At 40.1% G+C, this 17,981-nt stretch overlaps 1 long non-coding RNA gene and 1 pseudogene across 1 annotated transcript in view; one reads left to right on the forward strand and one right to left on the reverse strand.

The window, feature by feature from the left end:
* LOC122472268 overlaps positions 1-17,981 on the forward strand; it is a 57,710-nt gene that overhangs the window by 20,664 nt on the left and 19,065 nt on the right. The gene's annotated exons all lie outside the window — the stretch shown is intronic.
* Positions 6,274-7,046, reverse strand: LOC122472267 (annotated as a pseudogene).

The following is a 17,981-nucleotide window of genomic DNA, read 5'->3' on the forward strand; positions in this document are numbered from 1 at the left end:
TGCTCCTGCTATTTCTCTTTTCTTTCCTCAAGAAGGGACAGACGTTTAGTCATTGGAATCACAGGAACTTGATATGTGGGAGGGGCATTGCAATTCTTCTGGCTCAGGACTCTCCATATGTTTGCATTGCTTTTATATAAATCATCAGGATTTTATGCATGGAAGTCTCCAGTGAAAGAACTCAGTAGCTCTGTAGGGCACCCATTGCATGCTGGACAGCTCTTCCTTCTATTGAACTTAACTCATTTCCCTGATGTGCCTCTGAGTTTGCCCTTTTATTTATTTTTAATTTTTTTTATTTTATTTATTTCTGAGAGAGAGAGAGAAAGAGAGAGAGAGAGAATGCAAGCAGGGGAGGGGCAGAAAGAGAGGAAGACACAAAACCTGAAGCAGGCTCCAAGCTGTCAGCACAGAGCCGGATGCAGGGCTCAAACTCCAGAACTGCGAGATCATGACATGAGCCAAAGTTGGATGCTTAACCAACTGAGCCACCCAGGTACCCCTGAGTTTGCCCTTTTAAAGGTTTTCACAACTCTGATGTTTATTCTGTATGGTATCCCCTCAAAGAGAGAAGACAGAGATCATACACTGTCCTGACTTCTTTTCTCTAGTAGATAATTCTTGTTCTTATTTCTATTTCCTCCTTCTTATGTTCTTTCAGAATATCTCTTTGATTGTGCCCCTGTTTGATTATATTTTCAAGTGTGCTGTTCAGAGCTGGATACAATTATCCAAGGATCTTTTCTGATAAGGAAGAGTAGAGTGAACCTATAATTTTTCCTTTGAAGTATTATGTTTATTGCTTGCTATATAACTAATATATTTATTACATATTATCAGAATGATATTCTATTCAAAATGTTAATGCATCTAATGATCCAAAACTTTTGGTGATAATGTCACACTATTGACTCATTGCGGCATGCTGAATAATGGTTCTTTAAAGATATCCATGTCCTACCCCTGGAGTCTGTGAATACATTACCTTACATGGCCAAAGAACTTTGCAGGTGCCATTAGTTAAGGATCTTGAAAAGGGGAAATTATTCTGGATTATCTGGGTGGTTCAATGTAATATCAAGCGTTCTTACAAGAAGGAGGCAGGAGGGCCAGAGTAAGAGAAGAAGATATGACAAGAGAAGCAGTGGTCAGAGTGACGAGGGCCACAGACCAAGTAGTGTGGGCAGCCTCTAAAGAGCTAAAATAGGCAAGGGAACAAAATCTCTCCTAGAGCCCCCAAAAGAAATGTGGCCCTGCTGAATCATTTTAGACTGCGGACCTCCGTAACTATAAGAGAATAAATTTGCATTCTTTTAAGCCACTCAATTTGTGACAATATTATAGAACAGAAATAGGAAACTAATACACTCATATTTAGCTTAAGTTAATATAGGTCTTCTTCATAAATACTATGGCAAAACTCCGCGTTACATTTATATGATTGATTTTATGGATATAAAAACAAAACCTTAGCAATTGTTTACATCAATTTTATTTTGCTTGCTTCATCTCTTCCTTTCAACTATCAAAAATGTATTAAGGAGCACCTGGGTGGCTCAGTCATTTAAGCGTCCGACTTCGGCTCAGGTCACGATCTCACCATTCCCAAGCTCGAGCTCCGTGTCAGGCTCTGTGCTGACAGCTCAGAGCCTGGAGCCTGCTTCGGATTCTGTATCTCCATCTCTCTCTGCCCGTCCCCTGCTCATGCTCGCTCGCTCTCTCTCTCTCTCTCTCTCTCTCTCTCTCTCTCTCTCAAAAATAAATAAACATTTAAAAAAAATGTATCAAAACCTGACCGTGATACCCAAGTGCCCATAATCCTTCTATCATCATGGAATGTACTGATGGTTTTATTATCATTTTTTTCTCTATCATTAATCAAATCACCAATCAAAATATCTATTAGGGGAGGACAAAGGAAAAGGGCAAGAGAGATGTACCTCCCTCCAGATTTTAGAAATCATCATTTATCAATGACTTTGTTATATTTCCCTCCACCTACATTTTTCAATTGTATCCAATTCATGAGACTTTCACAAACCTTGAACTGATTCATACCCTTCTGACAGTAATTCTATCAAAGATGAAGTCCCATGAACTTGCTCTTTGTGTATCTGTGCTGGTTTCTGTGACCCCAGCTTTCTTTTCTAGGTGCTCATAAGTCACTAGTTTCCTAATGTAATCAAGAATTTTGCGTGGACAACAATGCATTTATAGGCCTCGGTTTGATGGGTGTAAATACTTAAAAATTCTTTCTTAATATTAAGAAAGATAACAAAATGTCTGAACATTGCTTATCTTTTAAAAACGATACCCATATACATATTAGATGAAGTATCTGTTCAAGTCTTTTGTCCAATTTTTTTGGAAAGGGACCGTTTATTTCCTTATGATTAATTTTCAGAGTTCTTTCTAACGTTCTAGATACATACGTGATTTACAAAATTTTCCCCTGTCTGTACCTTGTCTTTTCATTCTCTTAAAAATGTCTTTCACAAAGCAAACCTTTTACATTTGATAAAATACAATTAGCAAAGCTTTTCTTTTAAAGATGGTGCTTTTGGTTTTGCAGCTAGAAACTCTTTGCCTATCCTCTCTCTTGCTCCTTGTGCCTGAACTAGAGACTTCTGGAGCTCTCACTCTGTCCACAATGATGTCCACATCCCAGTTTCAAATAGACTTGAATCATGCCTGGGCAGTGCAGAGTTGTTGTTTTTGTTTGTTTGTTTGTTTTGTTTTTTTGCTTTTTTTTAAATTTTATTTTAGAGAGAGAGTGAGTGCAAGTGGTGGTGAAGGGGAGAGAAAAAGAGAGGGAGAGAGAGAGACTCCCAAGCAGGCTCCACACTGTCAGCACAGAGCCAGATGGGGGGTCTCGAACTCATGAACCATGAGATCACGACCTGAGCCAAAACCAAGCATGACGCTCCACCAACTGAGCCACCCAGGCACCCCTATCATTTATCTTCACAAAAACTTGAACACCAAAAAAAAGCCTGGGGATGGGCAGGGAGAGAAGTAGCAATATACCTCAGCCAGTGGCAGCTGCAGCAGATGCTACCTTTGTCACGCCCACTTCTCCAGTCCCCTCTGCAATTAAAACTCCAGTTGCTGAGAATGAAGAAGAAAGAAGAGGCAGAGAGAAACCCCCACGGACCTACCAAGAGTTAGATGTCAAAAAAAAAATTAGCATCATGGTTCTGGTTCTGGGATAGATGGAGCTAGCATGCAACCCGTGTCTCCCACTGTGTGCAGCTATAAAACCTGAAAAGCAGGCGTGGAACAGCTACCCGAGGATTCTGAAAAGTAAGTAGGAACAGGCAGATTGGGGAAGAAAGCCAGAATTTGAAGTAACACGAAAATGGCAGTGAATGTACCTATTTTTAAAAACTCTGGGGTGGCTGGGTAACTCAGTTGGTTGAGCATCCTATTCTTGATTTTGGCTCAGGTCATGATCCCAGGGTCGTGGGACCCAGGTCTTTGAGTTCCGTGCTGGCATGGAGCCCGCTTGGGATTCTTTCTCTCCCTCTGCCCCTCCCCCACTCACACTCGCTCTCTCACTCGCTCTCTCTCAAAAATAAATAAATAAATATATTTTTTAAAAAGATAAATGATAGACATCATGACATATATAAATCTGTTACTATAAACATTTAGAAAGGATATTTTTCTACATGAACACAATACCATTAGCACAGCCTAATACAATTAACAATAATTCCCTAAGACCTAGACCACATTAAATTTTTTTCAATTGTTCCCAACATGCAACTGACCAAATATTAGTATTTTAAAGGATGGTAACTGTGTAGAGGTAATCTTAGCTGGCATTCAGAAAAGGCCATTATCTTTTTTGTGTACAAACACCTTCTCAGTGCCCATAGGTCTAACTTCACATGTTTCTCCCATGATGCTCCCCTTCCTGGCATTTTAATCTCCAGCAAGGATAGGAAACAGAGGAGAACACAAATAACTTGCAAAATTTATTGTGGATAATCAGGGAATTAATCATTTTTAGCCTAAATCTATTATTAGTGAATACTCCGTGTACGTTGAGTTAAAGATACTTCTTTATTGTGCTATGTTTCAAGCTGCCAGTGATAACTTTTTAATGGGTTATAAATCAGTTTGCTGGATCTGGACCGGCATCGTTTAAAAAAATAAATAGAATAGAAACTTTCAGAGCACATCCCATATAGTAAAGTGTTTTTATGACATTTTGTTTCAGTTTTCTGTATGTAAATTTACATGTTGTGATTTGCAATAGAAATATATCCCTTATGGTAAGCTGTGGTCAAGAATTTTGAAAGCCACACATCATAGACAATCCAAAGGGGCCTTGTAACTTAGAGAGCTAGCCCCTTTTCCAATATCTACAGAGAATACTTGGATCCAGAAGACCCGGTCTTTTCTTTTTCCCTGTACCTCTGGCTGACATGAGATTTCCTACAGATTCAAATATCTGGACAGGTGGGGATGGTGAGTGGTGCACTCACCAGCTATCTGGGCTTCCTCTCATATAGAGCTCAGAATACCGTGGAATCAGATGGTGTGCCCACAGGGAGAAGACAAGGGCTATAGACAGGAATCGGGACATAAAGCAGGCAAGAGAAGAAGACACAGGTATGAACCCTTAGGCCAACAGCCCTATTTATAAGTCAGCATGCATGGGAGCAAAGATGAGAACAAGCCAAACCATTCTTGCAGCACAACCTAGTGCACACTCTGCAGAGAAATACTTCAGGCGAATGATTGAGGACCTGGGCTGTAGAACCTGATCCTCTGAGACCTAAGCCCTCTTCTCTTCTTACCAGTCGTGTGCCCTTAGGAAAGTGGACCTCCCTGACTCATTTTTGTCACCTACAAAATGGGAGGAAAAGAGTTATCATCTCCTAGGTTTGTTGTGAGGATTACACGAGTCAGTACATGTACAAAGTGAGTACATAGCTTCTGGCAAATAAAAGACTCAAAAAAAGTAACCATTATTTTTGAAGGGTTTGTGGAGGTGAGAGGGAAAGCAGAGAGTAATAAGGAGATGACTAGATAAGGGGTGCCTGGGTGCCTCAGTCAGTTAAGCATCCAACTCTTGATTTCAGATCAGGTCATGATCCCAGGGTCATGGAATAAAACGGGGCGTGGAGCCTGCTTGAGATTCATTCTCTCTCTCTCTCTCTCTCTCTCTCTCTCTCTCTCTCTCTCTCCCACTCTCTCTTCCTCTCTCTAAAATAAAAATAAATAAAAATGAGATGACTAGATAGAGCAAAATACAATGACTTTCAAATGTAATTACAATATTTTCATTTGACGGATGGGATTCCATATCAAGACAGTCATGAAGCTGCTTATAACATTTTATTCTCTGTTAAATATGTCATTTGCTCAGCATCCTGACTTGGCTGAAGTTACATTCATTGAAATCATGATATGTAGAGATAAATGAGAAGTTAATACTGAATTGAGAAGTGCAAATGTTGATTTTCTAGTATTAGTGTCTTTAATCTAACACTGACATATTTTAAAATTGCCTACATTTGGCAACATTCATCCCTCATGCTGGGTGTCATCTTCTCTGAAGAGTCCGGTTATCTAGGTCAAAGAGGACTCAGGCAAGCGGAGCACAGAGAGCACAGGAAGGAGTGTGGACTGCAGGGTGGGAAGGCAGCTATCTGTTGAGGATGGGTTGGTGCCAGGAGACATGTGGTTCCCAATGATGGGTCCCAGATTCTAGCAGAGGATTCTGGGTGAATGAAAAGAGTGGGTGCGCCTTGTGGAAACCCAGTTTTACTAGCAAGCAAAGAAGTCCTACAGGGGAATGCTATTGTAAAATTACAGTCTGTAGGTTAGCAGTTATCCACCCCTCCCCCATGAAGGATAACTGCCTTTCCACCCTAACTCGAGGACAGTTAACAGGTAGATGATGTATTGTGAAAGCTCAGCAAACTATTTTTTCCCTCCCTCCCAAAGTATGAAAGAGGAGAGACAAAGCTTACTTTTAATCTCCTTTTTTTTTTCTTCTCTATCCCATTAACCACACCACTATATATAAATCTGATAGGAAAACGATGTTGATCATACTTTATTTCTGAATGGTTACAGACCATACTCATGGCCACTTCCTGTATGTATTAATTGTGAACAAATGCCCTTGGCTTAAATAGTATTTTAAAGGTAAACCAGTTCTAGGATCATTAAGGACATTATTCAATTTAATCTTTTATTTTACAAATTGGATGGTGGTATTCTTATCACATTCTTAATTTTTTTTTTCATTTTAAGTTTTTATTTAAAGTCATATATCACATTACTTTATTCCCGCATCTTCTCAATTGTTTCTTCCTCATAGTTGCCCTTTCCCTTTCCTACATGGTGAGATTTGGCTTCACGTTCAAGGATCTTTTTGGCATCTTTGTCCAGTTTTGGTCTAGTGATAACTACCTTGCCAGGGTGAATGTCCACATGGACAGCTGTGACATTCACCTTCTCTCACCAGGGTAGATGACGTATTTCCTCCTGTAAGCCTGGACTACTTTGCCAATTTGCTGACCTTTGTAGTGTCCTCACTCAACCTGTACTTCATCATCCTTTCAGATGGGCATGGATCAAATGTTGTACTTCTGTCTCAGCTCTTTGGAGAGAGGGGAAGGCATAATCTTCCTGTGCATGTGGGAAGGTATGTCGAAATGCCTTTTATAGTTCTTGCTCTGGTCAGAAGCCACAAAGGGATTGAACTTCATTTGAGCCTCCAGCACTTCCTTAATTTTTACTTTCTTTACTTTTAAATGCAAAAGTAAATTCCCAGCCCTTGGGAGGATTAGATACATGTACATTAGACTATATACCTTTTTGACTCTCCTTTCCTGATATCATTGCTCAAATGGAGCCCTTCTGACAAATTTTTATGGTCTCTACCCCCACGTGGTCAGTCCCACAGAATCCCAACAAATCTGGAGTCCAGAGGAAAGGAAGATAGGGAGTGCATTCCTCATGTATGCATGTCTATTTATATATAGTATGCCTCCAGTATTTACGGCTTGTAACAAACCAACTGTAATCTGAAACCCTACTGTATAATAAACATTGTTAATAACCAACTCCTGGAAATTGCTAACTTCTAGAAAGACTGTTAAGCCAATTAAATTATACCCTTTTGACAAATAATGAAAATTTCTTCCCTAAAGCCAATGTCCACATTTGAAATAATTTAATAGGAAAGAATTTTAAGAGAACACTCTTTGAACAAAGGGTAGGAGAGAAAAATGTCTAGTAGAAAAGAGCATTCTCTAGGCATATAATATTCAGTTGATCAAAAGCTGAGTGCACGTCACTTACTTTTCACAGGGTTCTATCATAGGACTGCTAGGTTGGTAAGACCACTTTGCTTCTCAAATTACAGCAATAATGCGAAGCCTCAGTATCCTATTACATGCTACACATTTTTGTTGCTAAATTACACAAGAAATATTGGTATGGTATTTTTCTTACTCTCTGGTTCATCATCTTGGGCCTCCACTCTCTTTCCAGCCTCACCATTTTCCTTCACAGAAGCCGTTGTCTGGTTTATATAAAAAGTGTCAGCTCACTGCCTAATTTTACAAAGGAGAAAACAAAAACTTAATTAGAAATAAGATAATAAACTATAAAAGGCTATCATTAGAGCTTTCCTTCTTTAATATGAAAAGATGTGTTCTAATCATTTCATTTCTTTGACTTTTCTTTTTCACAAAAGAGTGCTTTTCCATACCTCGTCCTCTCATTTCACAGGAAATGTCTCCACACAATGATTGTATTTTCTATCATTTGGTCTGCCTTGATTGGGTTCAACCCAGGTGGGTGGCTTTTTCTTTCTTTCTTTCTTTCTTTCTTTCTTTCTTTCTTTCTTTCTTTCTTTCTTTCTTTTTTTTTTTTTCAGAAGTTCAAATTGAGTACTGGCTTCTCTCACACAGAAACCACAAGTCTCAGTTTCTCCTATGTTGAGGCAGAATGATTCTCCCCATCTTATCAGCGGTTTTCTCACAAACTTACTATTTCATGATCTTTCTGTTTCATAAACTTGACCATGTTAGTTGTCATTAACCCACTGAACTGGTCAAGGCCTACTAGTGTTACCTGTATCTGTCATGAAGTCATTTCTTCCAGAGGTCTGTTGTGTACAGGGACATTTTGAACAGATGAATGGAACTTTTTCTCTGTAATAGGGGCTCCTCTCTGTGGCCAGTGACATAAGACCCATGTGAGTTTCCATGGTTGGCCCAGATTCATTCCAACAGTGCCATCCATTATTGAGTACCAAATGCCTGATCCTAGAATTGATCCCAATTCAGTAGGAATAATATGATTGGGGTACCTGCTCCAAAATAACTTCTGCATAAACCTTCTAAAATCTTTCTTTCCTGGAGGCATTTGGGAAAACTGTAAGACACTATGTAAGTGTGGGAGAACCCCTCCACACCAGATCAGATGTGACAACCTCAGTTCAGATCCTGGTTCTGCCACTTCCTAATTGTGTGACTTAAGACAGGTTGCTTAATCTCTCTGTGCCACAGCTTCTTCATGGACGGGTTATTCTCTGTCCTTTTGCCCCATACTGAGCCCCATGGTGACTGATACTTCAATCCTATATCACTGAGATTCCCTTGATGTCAGGCTTCTAGTTGTTTCAGCCACAGGGAAATTGGAAGATGGAAGGGAACATTAGAGTGTTTGTTCCCTCAACACCTCATCGACCCCAAACTATTCACTTCATCTGCCATCTCACCCCAAGAGATGGCCACCAAGGCCACACCACCTTGGTCACACCACCAAGGCTCTGGCCACATCTCTCCATGACTGCAGACAGTTTCTCAAAATAGCTCTTCCTAGAATAGCTCCTCATCAGGCCCTAGTTACACCATTTCCTTGCTCCCCTTTTCAGCCTGTGAGTGGGAACAGCTTCTGAAGGCAGCTAGTTTGCTGGTGCTTCAATATCCCTGACTGATTCCCTTAAATCTGCCTACACATCTGCAAATAGTTTCTGCTTTCAATTCTCTTCAGAATTCCATCTGTGTGTGCCTCCTCTTTCTTTCTGGAGCCTTGACTAAGACCTCATAGGACTCTTGTAAGGATTAAATAAATTACAACATATTAAGTATTTAGATTCAATGCTATATGATTGGCTGTTGTTACCACTAAAGCTGCCTTGTCTTCCTTTCCAATCAGTCCTGGGAGCCACACCACCGAGGTTGCCAAAATAAATAGGGGTCCTAGCTCTAGAAAGCCTCAGGCATCTGGAGGTCCTTCACCAACCCTCCAGGAGGACATTAGCACAGGCTTGGGTGGGAAAGCTTAAATAAAATTTGTTCAGCTACGGACGGGAAAATCAACAGGCTGGGGCAGGGGAGGAGTCAGAGGCATATCAGAGGGTCTGAACACATTAACAGACAGAGGCTGAAGGACTCAGTAATTCTGGAAAGACTTGGGCTCCAGGAATTGAAAGAAGAGTCTTTGTTTGACAGGATACTCAGAGGGGATGGGCAGAGTGCAGAGGAGGATCAAATGCCTAAGACAAATTTCATCTACCTCACAATTTGGCCAACGGCCAGCTGTTTTCCAAGTTTCTGAAGACAGGTGGAGCTAAGTTTTTGGGACTAACAGGATCTTATCTAAAAGTGAGCCAGCTGGCAGAGTTCACACTCACATATTTATACTGGTGAAATCCAGTTCAGGCAGGAACCAAGACCATTCTTTATTAACAAGACTGAGGACATACATAGAGGATTAACAGGCTGTTTTCAGCGGTGGATGAGATACAGGCATTCAGGCCAGCCTGACAAGATTCAGAGTGAGCTCTACCCCTTTCTCACTGTGCAGGACTGGGCAAAGTCACTCAGGCTCTCTAAGCTGCAAATTTTTAGTTTGTAAAACTGCTAATAACAGATCCTACCCTGAAAGTCATTAGGAGAACTAAATCAAGAAATTTAGAGGCAGTGTTTTACATAGCACCTGCCACATAGTCAGTGTTCAAAAATGTTTTCCTTCATAACCGTCATCATCATGATGATCTCTATCATGGTTCTTAACAGTCAACTGGTACAAATCTTGCAGGCACAAGTTAATGAAAGAGTAACAGAGCTTATAAGGATCTCATGAAAGAAATGGAAAGTATTAAATCAACCAACTTACTTTTTCTCCTTTTGTCAAAATAACAGATGCACAGAATCCCAATCCAGGAAAGTTGCAATTGTTAGCTACACCTCAGGACGGATCTGCTCTTTAGCATAGTGATTTACAAGTCAGGTTCTAGAATCAGCCCAATCTGAGTTCAAGTCCCAGATCTGAGAGTAAGAGATGTGGAGACCTTGAGGAAGTAAGAGATGTTTGGCCTTTGGGTAAATTATTCTATCTCGTTAAGCTTCAGTTTTCTCATGTGTAAAATAGAAGAAGTAATAGTTCCTACCACATAGAATAGTTCTGAATATTGATAGAATGCATGCAAGCCTCTCATTAGTTTACTTCCAATGGAAGAGAGTTGTGAGAGTACAAATGTTAAGTAGAAGACATCCCTAAGAACATTTGGGAGATTTTACAATAAAAAATTCTGCCATAATGGGGATTGACTAGAAAGGAGCATGAGGGTCATTTTGGGGGTGATGAAAATGTTAACTTCTTATTTTGGGTGGTCGCTGAATGGGTGTATGGAATTGCCAAACTCACTGAATTGAATACTTAAGATCTGTTCATTTTATTGTATGAAAACTATACGTCAATTAAAACAAAAATAATAGTTATGAATTCTGCTCTGTGCGTAAGATTTTATCCCATTCAACTCTTTACGTGAAGCCAGGAAAATGTCATTGGTAACACTCAGAGAAGAGGTGAGGGGGATGCTATTGTCTACAATAGCACAGTTAAAGGCTCTTGGTCATGAAAGGTATTATTTCTGCACAAAGCTCATTTACTAGAAACCATTAGGGGCAATAGAAGATCCTGGTCATGAGTATTGTGCATCAGACCCGTGGGAATAGTGAATTTATGGCTTACCTTCACTGATCTTACTTGGGGCATATGTCTATTACGGTCGAGACAAATGGCCAGGTCAGAGTCACACCCTTTACCCAACAGGTGTTTGTTCATATTGCAAAAAGTTTTTAACAGTGTCTATAGCCTTACTATTACAGGAGTAAGGCATGTATACCTGATGAAAGAAAGGATGAACACACGAATGGATGGATGAATGAAAGAACAAGCATTTACTGAGTGACTATCATGCATCATCTTGGTTATTTAATGTAATTTAAATCTTACTAAAAACTTGTGAAGTAGAGTTATTATTCCACTTTACAAATGAGAAAAGCCATGCTTAGAAGTTGAAGCAATCGGGGCACCTGGGTGGCTCAGTCGGTTAAGCCTCTGACTTCGGTTCAGGTCATGATTTCACGGTTCATGAGTTTGAGCGCCATATCAGGCTCTGTGCTGACAGAGCCTGGAGCCTGCTTCAGATTCTGTGTCTCCCTCTCTCTCTGCCCCTCCCTGACTCATGCTCTCTCTCTCTCTCTCTCTCTCTTGCTCTCTCTGTGTGTTTCTCAAAAATAAATAAACATTTAAAAAAATTTTTTTAAAAGGTAAAGCAATTAACCTAAGGTTCCAAGGTCAGATGATAGCAGATGGACCCCATGTAATCTAATTATATCCTCAATAATTTCCATTTGTTACAAATAATATTTTTTCTTACGAGCTCCTATGTATTTTATTAGAGCTTATATGTATCAGCATACATCCAAAATTTAGTCTTTGTTTCAGAGGCTATTCCAGCTACCTCTGTTTAGGGAATTGATCAGTATGAGGTAGGATACCACTAATACTAAAGTATTAGTCAATGTTTTCCCCTAATATTTTCTCCACTTCTTCATTCTTACCCTCTTTCAAACAGCAGATAGATTATTCTGAGTTTTGTTACCCCCAGGCAGAAGAGGTTAACAGCAGAGGAAAAATGATTTTCTTTTGGCTTTTAAGTCTTCAAACTTCAGGCCCCAAGGACAATGGGAAAATATGCAGGGCATAAATAAGATATAGAAGTTTACTTGGTAATTTAGAGAATGAGTTCTCACCCAAGATTACACAAAGCTTTCCCAGGTGTGGGGAAAGGAGACATGCTAGAAAGAAGTCAGAGCATAGTGCTAATGTAGCCTCTGAACAGGGGCTGTCCCCTCCCCTTCTCCCCCACCCACTCAAGTGGGGGGAATTACTGAAGCTCCAGATGGGTTTGTGTGTTCTCAGATCAAAGGGAAAGAGCAAGAATGGCCTAAAAGAGAAACAACCATCAGGTGTGGCCAACAGATAGCTAACAGGGTGTAGTCCCTGTGGGAGCCGCAGGGGGTGGAGGTATTATGTTCCCCTTGTTGGCCATCACAGTGGATGCCAGCCAGCATGGACAGATGATGGCCAGAGGCCAGCTTCAAACCCGACCGACATCCCCCATGCCCCACCTCTTGTCACTTGGAACATCCTCCAGAAATTAGAGGCAACTCTAGGAAGGGTGGTAGGAAATCCTCAGTTTAGCCCAATTTAGCAGAGATTAACTTCTGCTGCATTGGAGGAATGAGGGCTGAAAACAGAAATTAGATTATAAAAAAAATAAATGTAGATTTCTGACACAGTGGAGTTTGCAGACTGGCATTCATTTTGCTACAGTTATAGATGTAATGCATACAGTCATACTTGAGATCGGCTGGAGAAGGGAACGGCACTTGAAGCCTGCAAAAAGAAATCTAGAGGAAGAAAAGAAATTCCTTTAAGACAAATGTTCTTTTCAACCTGACCCTGTATTTAATGCTACCATATTTATTGAAGTCATCGTATTAGTTTATATAGCCCCAAGTCTATCTTTGCCTGATAATTCCTGGACCTTCTTCCTCATAAGTTATGTGACCTTCTGCTTATACCCTTGGGAGTCTTTGATCACCTTAAACTTTTGTCCTGGAATTTGTTTATTTTGAAGCATAAGTTTTTAAGGGGAGAGTCCCTTATTGGTGAAATCCTTTGCAAAAATCCTTTGCAAAAAAACATGAACTAGAATATTCTTTTCATAACTCTACACTCCACAGCAGCAATTTGTTCTTACATGATGCAATCTCTAGTTTCCATGCATCACTTGTCAGGGGATGACCCAAGGATGACCATCCAGATAAGGCAAAAAGTAATTGGGGGAAGGGAAGTGACCACCAAGATGAGTGCTTTGAAAAAAAAATTATCATTTGAACCTTTGGAGACTCAGTAGCTCAACCTGACAGCTGGGTGGGTGGGAAGCAAAGGACAAGAAACCTGTTTCAAGGTTAGTTCAATGGTCTAGGAAATAGGTATGGCGTTTTGGACTAAGATGGTAATGTTGACATACTTGATTCAGGAATATATTATATTTTGAAAGTAGAACCAGTAGGATTTGGATGTAGGGATACAGAAAAGGGCCAGATTTGATTCCTGTGGAAGAAGCCATGCTTACCTGGAACTTCACATGACTGGACAAATGTGCCTGAAGGTAAGTTTAAAAACTGAAACCAGCCAACTAGAAACCAAACAGAAAAAAAAAAGGGGGGGGGGGAATCAGGAATGAATACCTTTTTAACTTAGTGAAAATTGAACCTGTCATGGAATCAACAACAACCATAAAAATCTTGAGGTGCCTAGCTGGCTCAGTCAGTAGAGCTTGCAACTCTTGATCTTGGGATCGTGGGTTCAAGCCCCATTTTGGGGGTAGAGTTTACTTTAAAAAAAATAAAAGTCTAACAAGCTATTTAAACTACCAATAAAAATCCGCATGAAGTTTCATCTTGTTCAAAGGTTACGTGCAAAACGAAGGTCCCCAAATTAATGCTGAACAGCCAGTTGGTTTTCCTACTTAACAAGGAGACTTCAAAATGCAATCACCTGGGGTTCCTGAGCGGCTCAGTCAGCTAAGCATCCAACTCTTGATTTTGGCTCAGGTCATGATTTCACGGTTCGTGAGACCGAGCCCCATGTCAAGCTCTGCACTGACAGGGTGGAGCCTGCTCGGGATTCTCTCTCCCCTCTCTCTCTGCCCCTAACCTAGCTCACACTGTCTCTTTCAAAACAAATAAATAAATTTAAAAAAAAAAAAAAAAACTACAACCATCTGACTACCATACGCTACACTCCCCTGCTGGTAAGTAGGAAAATTACCTCTGGGTAAATGTATGCGAAGTGATGGGTGCTAATTTTGCCCTAAGCAAAATGTATGAGATAGGCTGAGTATGTCCTTTTATGTAATATCCCTCCTTTCCTTGATGCCTAACTCACTTCCACTCACATCGACTATCACCAGCACCCAGAGTTTGCACACAACATCCCATATCCTAAGAAATATCCTAAGTCTGTATCCTAAGAAATAACATTTCATTTTCCTAGGACTCATGAAAACCCTCTTTTATGTCCCATTTGTTAAGACAACTTAACCTTGTGACCTGACAGTGTGAAGCAAAGGGCCAGGTACTTGAAACTTAGGTCTCTCAATAATGTGATGATTTTAACTAAATACAGACTTTTTTCTCAGTAAGAGAAATTAAGTGTCAAAATTTTAGATAGGACTAGTGATGAGAAAGGCACACAGAGCAGAAGAATATGGTAGAAGATATAAAAAAGTAAAGATTTCTCATCATACCAGGCTATCCTGGCAAGCATTGTGCTCACAATATTCCTTAACTAGGCTTTCCCACTCCCCCACCTCCCTTCACCTGCTTCCCCTCAGGAGAATGGTGGTTGCCCTGATCTCCTGCTCCAAGAAAACAATGCATGGCGAGTGGGCCAGATGGCCAGGGCCCAAGAGAAAATATGGCAGCCTTGCTTTTCCAGGAAAGTGCAGAAGAAAGCTTGTAAGCCTGGAGTCAGGTTTTCACTATAAACAATAGAGGAAAGGTCAAAGATTATTTCCAACCACAGTCACCAGGGAGACAGTCGCCAAAATACTTAACTATCAAACTCTGGTTTTATGCCCAGAGCTCAAGCAGAGAGAACACAGGGAAGTCCAGGTACTGGCAAGCAGCAAGAACCCAATTACAAGGTGCGTGTAGGGGGGCCTCTGGTGCCATAAGCCAGCACTCAGGGTTGGCTTCTGAAGGAGATAAAATGGTCTTAATGCTCCAGCAAGACTGCTAAGCTTTACCTAACTATTATCCCTAAGAAAACTCCCAACATTCTTGAGTGCTAAGGAGCCTGTGTATTGATGGGCTTTTTAGTCTGTAGTGTATATTTCCTTACATGGCTGTATTATAAAGGGGGGGTGCTCAGAGCTCACATCCAAGATGGAAAGTATTCTTTTTTTGAATCAAAACTTTATTTTTAAAACAGCTTTAGGTTTGCAGCAAAATTGAGAGGGAGGTACAGATTTCACATATACTTCCGGCACCTACACATGCATAGTGTGCCCCATCACAACAGCCCCCCCCCTCAGAGCGATGTATTCGTTATATTGATGAGCCAATATTGACACATCATAGTCACCCAAAGTCCCTCATTTACGTTAGGGTTCACTGTTGGTGTTGCATATTCTCTGGGTTTGGACAAATGTATAATGACATGTGTTCAGCATTACATGTGTTCAGCATTATGATATCATACAGGGTTATTTTCATCGCCTTAAAAATATTCTTTACATAAGGAATTAATTTTAAAAATAAGACTTTTGTGAACATGGAAATATACTAAAATTTGATTCCTTAGTTCCAAACTAAAAGTTTTCTTTACTTCCTTTTCCCACTTTATGTCAGACAAATGTACCAATGTTTCACTTATTGAGCGGCCTCCCTTGATATTAACATATTTAAGACTTCTCTGAAAGGTCAAAAAGGGTCAAGTGATTATAGTATTTTCATCATCACATCATTCCTTGCTCCATTTCCCACCCCACCCTCCCCCACCATCCATGTCTCTTTTATGTTAGGGAGATAATTTCCAGTGTGTCATTTTATATGCTCTGTTGTGACATATATTACAATTCGGGCTGAAAAGCTCAATGTGAAACCAACAAAGTGGACATAGAGACACTTTAGATAGCAGTTTCTACCTCTCCTATGCAGGCCCTCATTAAACTCTAATAATGGAATTGTCTTTTTTCATCTGTCCCCCACCAGAGGACGACGGTGAACTGTCCCTACGGATGGCACAGATGGGATTGTTTTGCTCACTCTCGCATCTGTGGCAACAATGCCAGACCACAGTGGGAACTCAGTCAGTGAATAAGCTGCTACTTGAGATTTTGTCTTTGAGCATAGTTGACGCACAATGTAACATTAGTTTCAGGTATACTTCATGGTGATTGCACAAGTTTAGACTTCATGCTAAGCTCACCACAAGGGTGGCTACCCTCTAGCCAATACATTGTTATTACAGTATCATTGACTATACTCCTTATATGGTGCCTCTTATTCCTATGACTTATTCATTCTACAACCTGAAGCCTGTATCTCCCATTCCCCTTCACCCATTTGCTGCTTGTGAGATTTTTATACCGGCACTCTGAACGGCGTGAGTGGTCTCTCTGACCAGCATTCTAGATTTCCTGATCAGGACCTGGGGGAGGCAGGGTGCCATCACTGGCCATGAGCTACCCTCCCTATAGTGAGGAGGCCACATTCAGCTACTGCTTTGTCAGAGATAATGGAAATTTCCTTTAGCAGCCTGCAGTAAATCAAAGACATGAAACATTTTTAAGCTGGAAGAAATCATGATCTACATTGGCTACATAAAGCATCAGCTGAGTATAGGGCTTACTTCTTTTAATTCCTTTGGTCAAGGAACTCTTACTACAGCAGGTTTCATTGTGTTGCATGGAGGGAGAAACAGGATACAGTCCTCTATCTTTTTCTAGGACACAGTGTTTACCATCTTGCTATTGGCATTAAGAGTAGTTTATTCACAGACTTTCCTAAGTGAACTATTTTCTAGTATTCTCAGAAAACAATACCTGTTTCTGACTACAGGGTAACTGATCAAGTCAAAAGGGAAAAAAAGAAGGCAAAGAGAAATGTTTTCTCTGGGGGTCAGCACAGCACAGCTGGTTACATCCATCAGTGGGACTTTATGCCTTCCTTTCTATCCAATATCAGGTAGGAACCACTCCCAGAGTAGATCTTACACTGAAGTCAACACAACTTGTTTATTAACATAAAGTTACTATGAGGAATTTCATCCAAGTCTCTTTTAAAACTCACATTTCACATTCCAAAGTCAATGGTTATAGACCTTAAGGATAGTGAATCCTGAAAGCTGGCAAGTGTCATATTCTATGTGCCATGGAGGTCACAGAGTTAGAGCCACAGTCTCTTTTACCTGGTGATAAATTCTCAGTTATTCATTCTGCAAAACTTGGTCCAAATTGTGTGGCTTTTTCATCATTTGGCTCCTCGTCTTAAAAAAGAAATGCTACTGACAAAAATAAATTGCATCAACTTGGAATTTTATGACTATTCCATATCCAGACTATCCCATATGGCAGATTAGATGCTGTAAATGACTCTCCCAATAAAATAAATAAAATGTTGGATAAAAATATCTTTTAAAACTCCTGAGATGCAGGAAAGTAAGAAATATTCAGACCTTTAAACCAAGTCAAAGCACTCTCTGACAGCAAGTAACAGACTGACTCTCCCTGGGACCTCCAGCCTGAATTCATATTGTCACTGTGATCCAAAAATACAAAAAACGAAACAAAACAAAAAAAAAAAAACAAAGTTAAGCAAAAAATGTTATTCATACTGGTGATATTGTTCCTTAGATGTCTAGCAAAAGAAAATAAAATCCAGGCCTCAAAAATTTGCATAGATAAATATCCAAGGAAAAGGAATAACTCAGTTGAATATTGCAAAATATAAGGAAGCAAGGCGCCATGAATAAGAGATGGCAGAAACAACAGGGAAAAAAGATCCCAAAAGTCTTCTGATGTTGGAACTATCAGGCACAGAATATAAAATAACTATATCTAATATGTTTAAAGGAAT

Source organism: Prionailurus bengalensis, chromosome B4, assembly GCF_016509475.1.
Source record: "Prionailurus bengalensis isolate Pbe53 chromosome B4, Fcat_Pben_1.1_paternal_pri, whole genome shotgun sequence".
Taxonomy (NCBI): Eukaryota; Metazoa; Chordata; class Mammalia; order Carnivora; family Felidae; genus Prionailurus; species Prionailurus bengalensis.